Raw genomic sequence first — 10,297 nt, 5'->3', positions numbered from 1 at the left:
GGTTTATAAACAAAACAACACACGGAACAAATAAAAACATCATCTCACTGGTGAGAGGGGGAGGAGCAGAGGCAGCAGGAGCTCAGTCCAACCTGAAGCAAGGGTGCATGGGGTGAGGACCACTGCTTGGGTCAGGGATCCCTTCACTGGCATCCCCACCCCCACCTTCTCCTACCAACTGACCATAATGAACATCTGCCACCTCCCAGGCATCTAGGTGGCACCTTTGAATCCTGATAGCAGGCACAGAGCAGCTGCTCAGTTTGATAAATGGAGCTGTTGAATTAGGTACCATATATCCATCATCTCATTTAACCCCCATAAACTGCCTGCGAGATCAGGGTTACCAGCCCCACTTCACATATGAAGGCTGAAGCCCAGAAAGTTAAGTAATATGCTGAGAATCAGGAGCAAAAATGTGGAAAGAATCTGGACTTGTCTCCAGGTCATTTGCCCCTCACTTCTGAGCTTGTCCCTGTCCACCCCATCGAGAAGGTGTGACAACCTCAGAGCTGATGACCAACTGCTCAATTCCCTTCTCTCTGCAAGGGACATTTGTAAGGATGGAAGGGGAGACCATTAAGAAAGAAAGTCAGTTTTTGTTTTCTTTTTAATTTATTGTTTTGGCTGTGTTGGGTCTTTATTGCTGCACACAGTCTTTCTCTAATTGCAACAACTAAGGGCTACTCTCTGGTTGTGATGACCAGTTTCTCACTGCAGTGGCCTCTCATTGCAGAGCACGGGCTCTAGAGTGCAGGCTCAGGAGCTGTGGTTCATGGGCTCAGTTGCCCTGCAGCATATGGGATCTTCCCAGACCAGCGACTGAATCGGTGTCCTCTGCATTGGCAGGTGGATTCTCAACCACTGGACCCCTGGGGAAATCCCAGCCTGTGTTTTCTTGTGCATTCCCTCTGTTATTTAGCTACAACAGGAAAAGCAGTTACCTGGGAGTCAGGGAACCCTGGGTTCTTATATGCAAGACAGCAAAAGAGACACAGATGTACAGTCTTTTGGACTCTGTGGGAGAAGGCAAGGGTGGGATGGTTTGAGAGAATAGCATTGAAACATGCATATTATCATATATGAAATAGATCTCCAGTCCAGTTCAATGCATGAGACAGGGCGCTCAGACCTTGTGCACTGGGACGATCCAGAGGGATGGGATGGGGAGGGAGGTGGGAAAGGGGTTCAGGATGGGGAACACATGTATACCCATGGCTGACTCATGTCAGTGTATGGCAAAAACCACTACAATATTGTAAAGTAATTAGCCTCCAATTAAAATAAATTAATTTTTTAAAAAGTTCATCTATGTTATAGCGAAAAAAAAAAAACAAAAAAACAGGCACCCTGGATTCAAAGGCCCAGAATCCTTGGCCACTAACATGTTCCACATACTTGGCAAGGGGCCTCCCCACTCTGGGCTGCAGCTCCTCTGATTAGGAGTGTGTTTGAGGTGAGCCCTGACCCCAGGCAGCCCACGTGGCTGTAATTTCCTGTCCCATATTAGGTGTTTCACATTTTAGAGGAATCTTCATCACTTTTACCTCTCCTGAACCATCCACAAACAGAAAGCTTCCATCAACAGCACAGGTTCCATCAACCCACAGAGCAAAACCCAGAGCAAAGGGAGGTTTAGCTAAGCAGTCTCTTGGCCCTGCCCACCCACATGAGGTTTTCTCACCTCCCAGTGAAGTTGCAAAGCCGAGGAGGCTCCAAGGAGAACTGTGCTCCATTCTCCTGTTTCCCTCATGTGTTCCAGGATCTGGCTCTCTCTAATATTTCATTCTCCAGACGTGATTCACAGCAGAAGTTCCATTACATCTTGACATTTTCCACCCGGCCTGAAAGTCCTGCATGTGGGCCTACCCTGAGGCTCTCTTGCTGTTTGTTCAATAACTAATTAACGCTGGTAGAGGAACAAGTGTAGCCTCAAGGTTGTTGCCAAGACCAACAGCATCCAATTCTACAGGAGGTAAGTGGAGGTGGGACAGAGTCCAAAGTCTGGCTGAGGCCAACAGAACAAGGCCATGGTGTGACAGGGAGGGAAGAGAAGGTGGTGTGGAGGGGTCAGGAGGTGGGAGGAAGGGGTGCCTGCACAAGAGAGGTATAGCTGGACCTAGAAGAGAGTTTAGACTTAAAGTCATAAGAATATCTTCTCTTCCCTTCCCTTCTGCTTGCTGACATCACATGTCCTGGCTTAACCCCAAGTTATAACACGTCTGAAATTGAGGGGGAAGGGCTGTCACTGTGTATTAGGTCTGGAAGGGTTTCAGTGTCAGTCTAAAAATGTAGGACTTTAGACGTGTACCATCTAACATGGTAATCACTAGCCACATGCGGCTATTCAAATTAATTCAAATAAAATTAAAAATTCAGTGGTAAAAGCAATATTTCAAGTGTTCAATGGCCAAATATGTCTAGTGGCTACTGTATTGGGCACTGCAGACACAGACCATTTCCATCATCAGAGTGCTGTTCTAGACAATGGGAAGCATTGAAGGTTTGTAACCTGAGAAGGGACTTCCCAGTGGTAAAGGATCTGCCTGCCAATGCAGGAGACGCGGGTTTGATCCCTGTGTCAGGAAGATGGCCTGGAGGTGGAAATGATAACCCATTCCACATTCTTTCTTAGAAAATTCCATGGACAGAGGAGCCTGGCAGGCAACAGTCTGTGAAGTCGCAAACAGTCAGACATGATTAAGCGACTAAAATCAGCAAGGTAAAAACATTTCACGCCATGCCCAACGCACAGTAGGGTGGCTTTTCTTGCCAATATTATCTCCTCTCTCCCCAGCAAGGTTCTCTGAGAGACCTCAGTCCTGCCCCGCCTCCCTGCTCACTCCACCCATTTCTCATCCCTGACTCTTGGGCCTGGAGAGGCAATGGAAATGGGGAAGGTGAGCTGAGCCTGTGGTCATGACTATTACCAGAAACCATATCCTGCTGCTGCTGCTGCTGCTAAGTTGCTTCAGTCATGTCCGACTCTGTGCGACCCCATAGATGGCAGCCCACCAGGCTCCCCCATCCCTGGGATTCTCCAGGCAGGAACACTGGAGTGGGTTGCCATTTCCTCCTCCAATGCATGAAAGTGAAGTGAAAGTGAAGTTGCTCAGTCGTGTCCGACTCATCGCGACCCCATGGACTGCAGCCCACCGGGCTCCTCCGCCCATGGGATTTTCCAGGCAAGAATACTGGAGTGGCGTGCCATCGCCTTCTCCAGAAACCATATACTAGGAGAGCTCCTTTAGTTTGTTTTTAAGCAGAAAGGAGTCTTGAAAACGGGAGTATGAGTGGCCTTCCTTGACTAGCCGATGGAACTTGCTTGTCATCTGGAAACACCCTCATTTGTCTCACATTCAGAATCTGCCCTTTAGTGAGCAGGGGGCACTTTCCAGGTGTAGCCCTCCCTGGAGAGGAAGCAAAATGCCTCTTCCACTGACCTCCTTGTTTAATCCTCCCTGTCCTTTGGTTTCTCACTTTGAAGTTGATTATCGCTTAGAATTTAGGTTTTTAAAATATCATTTGCATTTTTTGTATTTTCTCCATCTGTTGCTATAATTTTATGATATTTTGCTTCAATACACAGCTCTTTCAATCATTGTCCCTCAAAATTGATTGTCATGGTGGTGTTGTCTTCCCTGTATCCATTTGATCCATTATCGAAAGGATTTCTCTACCCACTCAACTCTGAATATTTAAAAGATGGACTGATGCTGAAGCTCCAGTACCTTGGCCGCCTGATGCAAAGAGCTGACTCATTGGAAAAGATGCTGATACTGGGAAAGATTGAGGGCAGGAGGAGAAGGGGACAGCAGAGGATGAGATGGTTGGATGGAATCACTGACTCAATGGACTTGAGTTTGAGCAAACTTTGGGAGATGGTGAAAGACAGGGAAGCCTGGTGTGCGGCAGTCCATGGGGTCTCAAGGAGTCAGACATGACTTAGCGACTGAACAACCTTCTCATACCTGCTCAGTTAGTGATCCATTGTGTTCCTACATCATTGTTATTTCTGAGATTCTTTCTACATAGTATTTATATTTATACTTGAAAAGAACTTTGAGATTTACCCCACAAAGAAAAGTCCCAAGAAGACAGACTTTAATCCATCTCATCAATTGTCATCCATTCATTATTCATTTGTTCATCTAACCAGCACTAGTCAGATATCTCCATTGTGCCATGCAAGGCAGTGCTAGGTTGGTGGAAATGGATCAGACCAACTCTTGCCCTCGGGAAGCTCATAGAATGAGAGAGAAAACCCCTGTGAAAGCAGCTATGGTGTGCTCACTTTGGCAGCACTTAAGCTAAAATTACAATGATACAAAGAAGATTAACACGGCCCCTGCACTAGGATGACATGTAAATTCATGAAGCATTCCATATTTTTGTAGAGCAATTATCCTCCAATTAAAAAAATAAACTAAAATCTCTATCTGACCAAAAAAAAAAAAAAAGAAGAGCTGTGGGGCAAACAGCTATCCAGAATAAGTAGGGAAGAGAGCACAGAGAGAAGACAGGTGAGGTCTGCCTGAGGGAGGCAGAGAAAACTTCAAAGAGGTGTAGGGGTGTAAAGCTAAGACCTCTCCCTGCTCTATCTGCCATCTTAAAACTCCCCTCATCCCTGTGGTAGCTTCTCTTATACCTTATTCTTCTCATCCTCCTCAGCCAGTTCCCTGGTGTATCTGGCATTTTGGGCCTTCTCTAAAGCAACAATGTGATATTAACACTTTGGGCCTGCCAGGAGGCTCAGTGGTAAAGACCTGCCTGCTAATGCAGGAGTCTCTGGAGCCGTGGGTTCGATCCCTGGGTCAGGAAGATCCCCTAGAGGAGTAAATGGCAACACACTCCAGTATCCTTGCCAGGAAAATCCTATGGGCAGAGGAGCCTGGTGGGCTGCAGTCCATAGGGTTGCAAAGAGTTGGACATGACTAAACACACACGTAAGGCAATAAGCTCCCCTAAGAATTCACCTACCTCCTTCATCTCCTCCGTCTCTTTTTTAGTTTTCAATTTGTGGAATTAGAATATCTCATCCATCTGTTAAAACTATTTCTTCCGTTCTTACCTAATTAAAATACCTAGATTATGTAGAATCAACAGGTGTGTGTTACAAACAGATACAGGAAACAAAGATAATCACCATCAAATTGTCAAAAGATCATAGTTGAAATCTTGAATCCAGCTTCAACTTCATGGCCCTGGGCAAGAGATTTAACTTCCCTAATGGCACCTCACTCCAGTACTCTTGCCTGGAAAATCCCATGGACAGAGGAGCCTGGTAGGCTGCAGTCCATGGGGCCACAAAGAGCTCGGACATGACTGAGTGACTTCACTTTCACTTTTCACTTTCATGCATTGGAGGAGGAAATGGCAACCCACTCCAGTGTTCTTGCCTGGAGAATCCCAGGGGTCGGGGAGCCTGGTGGGCTGCCGTCTATGGGGTCGTGCAGAGTCGGACACGACTGAAGCGACTTAGCAGCAGCAGCAGCAAGCTTTAATTTATTCCTCTGTAAAATAGGGATAGTCCTCTCAAGTTCACTGGAAGATACCCATGAGATGATATAGAAGAGAAATTTCTCCACAAATGTTTGTCACTATGGAGTTCATCATTACACAAATACTCTAAAAAGAATCTACTATCTTCTCTGAACAGTTTTTGATATCTTTAATTTATCATGGTAGTCCTTGATATTGTAATCTCATAGAACCCTGTAAAAGGAGACATGTCCAATGCATGCTACCTGATTTCTGTTTGTGGTCATATGGACCACAGGGCTGTTTGTGTCTCACTGGTCCTCATCCAAGCTCTAGAAATAGCCTCAGTGAGAAACAGGATGTTTTCCTTGTTAAAAGGGCAGATAGCAAATTTTGGATCATTGAATCTCCTCCTTTTTATTTGGTGCTTCCAAACTTTTTATATACCCTGTGGTTTCTTCCCCGGTCGGTCCTGGCTAACCTAGAAGGCTAAGGATTTTTCTCATGGAGAACAGATGAGGCTCATAGGATATTGGCTCTATGTCCCAATACTGCCCTCCAAATGACACCAGATGAAGACAATGGTGCACCAATGATGCGAAGCTCATTTCTCAGACCCTGCTCTTAACAATGAAGTCTGCGAAGTGCATACAATGATCAGCCGTAACTTTGCATCTTCTGAGAAGCACTTGTCCCAAATAAAAACAGACCTGTGCCAAACTGAAGACATTATTTCTAATTCCAGCTCTGTCAGTATCTCCCTCTGTAGTCTTTGGTGAGTCACTTTTTTCCTCTGGGCCTTCAAGTCACTTGAAGTTTGGGATGTTATACTGCATTCCTTCCCTATGCCCTTGAAAATAATCCTAAAGCACTTTCTGCCCTCCCACTCCTCTCAGCTTTGAATGTGTTATGTAGCTGAGCTAGGTTGCCAAAGCTGCAGTCTGACTTCCCAAGCAGAGCTGATGTGAGTTTGGGACTCTTGCTCATGATGTTGGGGTTGGGGGACATAAAGAGGTTTATGTTGGTGCATAGACTAGATCTGCATGTTAATCTGTTTTCAAGGACAGTGTAGATGGTAAATTATTGTTCTGCTAGTCTAGGCTTCCATTTCACTCTCACTGGAGCAAGACCCAGGACACTTATAAGACCATGTTAAAAATTTAGTGGATTATTACTGTAGGATAACAGTATGAAAAGGGCATGTAGGTCAGACTGCAGACTCAGATAAAACTGAATTTATCTCCATTCTTATTAACTATATGACCTTGGGAATACAGTTTAAACTCCCTGACTCTCAGTTTCCAATTTAGAGTGTCGTGACAATTAATTAATGGTGGATGTGACTTAGGGTACTACTTATTAAAGCATAATTATAGCTTAAAAATGAAATATAGTTTCTGATAGCAATTTCCTTCCAGGCTACAGTATAGGAAGAGGGGAAAAGAATAACTTTACAATGGAGAAACCTGATGTATACTACCTTAGTAAAGGTGATCAAGGTAAACATCAACAATGATAAATCATGTTGATAGTATGAATGCTTGGTATGATATAATGATACAATGTGACACTTTATATATGTGAGATCATGCTCTTACAAACTCATAAGCCCAGTCTAATCATGAGAAAAATATTAAAGTCCAATATGGAGGCATTCTGCAAAATACCTGACCAGTACTCGTCAAAACATCAAGGTAATCAAAAACTAAGAAAGCCTGAAACCATCACAGTCAAGATGAACCTAAGCAGGGGATGAGTGAAAGGAGGGGGCAGATTAAGAGGTGAAACCTTCCAGTTACAAAATAAATGAGTCACAGGGATAAAATGTACAGAGTGGAGATTATAGACAATCATATTATAATAACTTTATGCAGTGACATACTTAATAGTAACTAGACTTACTGTGGTGAGCATTTTGCAATGTATTGAAGTATAAAATCACTATGTTGTACACCAGGAACTAACACAGTGTTGCAAGTCAATTATGCTTCAATTAAAAAATAGGAACATGTAATCACAGTATTCTAATGGGTTCTACAGTAAATAATATTTGCATGCTTATAATGATGCAAACACTAGTTGTTGATATACTTTGAAGTATAACAAAGTTTTGGGGAGAGGATGAAAAGGAAGAATGGAGGTATTAAACCTTTGTCTCTTGTAACATTTATATATATTTTTAAGTTGCTTTTTTCTCTTTATCATATCTATATGAGATGAGAGATGTTATCTAAACCCATTGTGATCGAACCCAGGTCTCCCACATTGTAGACAGACGCTTTACCATTTGAGCCACCAGGAAAGTCAATCATTTCACAATATATGTAAATCAGAACTTAATTCTGTACGCTTTAAATTTATACAGTGATATATGTATATTATATATATATATATATCAATTACTCAGTAAAACTGAAAAAAGCTTTTTTTTTTAATGTCAAGTTGAGGCTAAATCATTTAAAAGAAGAAAAGAGGAGCCCAAGGAGACCCGATGACTAAATATAATGTGGTGTCCTAGACAGGATCTTGGAATAACAACAACAGAAAAAAAAATAAGCATAAAACAAGGAAATCTGAACCCTAATTAATAATAATAGATCAGTATCAGTTCATTAATTATAGCAAAAGTGCCATACTAACATAAGATGTTAATTAGAGAGAAAACTGGGTGCAAGGTATATGGAAACTCTGTACTGTCTTTTTAATTTTTCTGTAAATCTGAAAAAGAAAATGTTTTTAAAAATGGACTATAACAGTCCCTTTCTGTGGACTCACTGAGTTAACACACTTATTTGAAGTGTTATTTTCTGTGCTAAGCCTTGTGCTGGGTGCTGGATTACAGACGGAACAAGGCAAGGCCCTGGCCTCCCAAAGAGCATGGAGCCTGTGGGAAGTCAGCCAAGAAATCAGGCCTCCCATCCTCTCTTTTACATTGGAAGTCTCTGTACTTCACCTCGGAGACCTAGCTGGAGTACAGCAGGTAAAGAAGGGCCTGGCAGCCTTCTGGGCTGGGGGCTGTATGTGTGAAAGAGCTGAGAAGTGTGAGGGCAGTGAGGAGTGGGTTGGAGTGGGGTGGAGGCAGAGATATGAAACTAGAAAACTCAGGCCTCATTTATTTCATAAGTATTTTCGAGCACCTACTCGGTACCTGGACTTTCCAGGTGGCTCCATGGTAAAGAATCCGTCTGTCAGTGCAGGAGACCCAGGTTCAATCCCTGGGTTGGGAAGAGCCCCTGGAGAAGGGCCTGGCAACCCACTCCACTATTCTTGCCTGGAGACTCTTGTGGACAGAGGAGCCTGGTGGGCTACAGCCCATGGGGTTGCAAAGAGTCAGACACAACTCAGTGATTAAATAACAAACTCTGTACCTAGGAATGTGTTGGGAACTGCCTGAAGGTGAGAAGGATGACATGGGCATGGTCTCTGCCCTAAAGAAGTGGGAATAAGGACAGTGTACAAGTCATCCCAGATGATGGTTTATTTGGAAATTGATCACTGACATGAGAGGATCAAAAGGGAATGACTAGTGAATATGTGTCCCTGTGTATGTGGAGGGTGGCAGTGCTGCTTAAATTAGATCCCAGGGCTACTATAATAAATCACCACACAGTTGGTGGCTACTAAACAAGAGAAATTTATTTCTCACAGTTGTAGAGACCAGACGCCTGAAATCCAGGGGTCAGCAGGCCTGCGCTCCCTCTAAAGGTTCCAGGGGAAGGGCCTCCTGCTTTGCTTTGTCCTGCCTCTGGTGGCTGTCAGCCTTGCTTGGCTTGGCTTCTCACTGCAATCTCTGCCTCCATCTGCCTATCACCTGTGTTCCTTCTTCTTCCTGTGTGTCTCTGTGTTTTCTCCTCTTCTTATAAGACCACCTGTCATTAGATTTAACATTCATCCTAAATCTAGGATTGTCTCCTTTCAGGATGAACTTAATTATACCTGCAAAGACCTGTTTTCCAAGGTCACCTTCAGAGTTTCCAGTTGGGAAACATATTAGGACATAATGTTGGGACATAAACATATCTTGTTTGGGGACAGGGGGCTGCACTCACTATCCAACCCATTTAAGTGGCCAAGGAAGGACTTTCTGAGATGGGGACATTCTTGTGGAAAGTCTGGTTTGCAAAGAATAGGGAAGAGGGTTCTAGGTAATGAGAATGACACACCCAGAAACCTTGAAGCAGGAAAGAGCTGTGTACATCTGAGAAGCTAAAAGGACTGGAAAACTGTAGGAAAGGGAGAGAGGAGCCAAGAATACCTTGTACGGCCTGGTAGGTGGATCCATCCTGAGTCATAGATGGTCAGGCTGGAAGGGATCTCAGAATGACTTGGGCCAGCGTCCAATCTCATTCTCAGCCCCGAGCTCCCCTTTCACCTACCTCCTGCTCTGGAAGGCTTACCCTCAGTGCACGACAACAGCTCCTGGGCCCTGATCCGGTGACATTCCGCCCTGCAGGAAGAAGCCCTTTGTCTGTGTCTATTTCAATGTCATCCAGCCAGAGTGGCGGCAGCTTTATAGTACCCTGTGAGCCTGGGTCTCAGTGCCAGCTTCCAGTTTTGCTGCAACAAGCCCCATCAGGCCCCACTGTGAGCTGCTAGCTGCTTCTCTGAATAAGCCCTACCTGGTTTTCAAGTCACTGTTTCAAGTCACTCAGGCAGCTGTTCTGCTGGGGCCCAAGCTGTGGCCTGCAGTCTAGGAACTAAGGTTAAATCTCTTTTCAGACTCTTACTGGCCACACGGCTTTGGGCAAACCAGTTAGCCACTCGACGCTCAGTTTCCTCATCTGTAAAATGAAAACAAAAAGCCCAATATCACAGC

The 10,297-nt window shown here is 44.3% G+C and overlaps 1 non-coding gene across 1 annotated transcript; it reads left to right on the top strand.

The window, feature by feature from the left end:
• The first annotated feature begins 4,286 nt into the window (after window positions 1–4,286).
• Window positions 4,287–4,393, top strand: LOC120867968. The gene has a single exon (XR_005722100.1). It is a non-coding gene; the product is annotated as a U6 spliceosomal RNA (small nuclear RNA).
• The last annotated feature ends 5,904 nt before the right edge of the window (window positions 4,394–10,297 follow it).

This window comes from Oryx dammah, unplaced genomic scaffold, assembly GCF_014754425.2.
Source record: "Oryx dammah isolate SB20612 unplaced genomic scaffold, SCBI_Odam_1.1 HiC_scaffold_1, whole genome shotgun sequence".
Lineage (NCBI taxonomy): Eukaryota > Metazoa > Chordata > Mammalia > Artiodactyla > Bovidae > Oryx > Oryx dammah.
The sequence above is the reverse complement of the archived record's forward strand: the minus strand, read 5'-3'. Positions and strand labels throughout refer to the sequence as shown.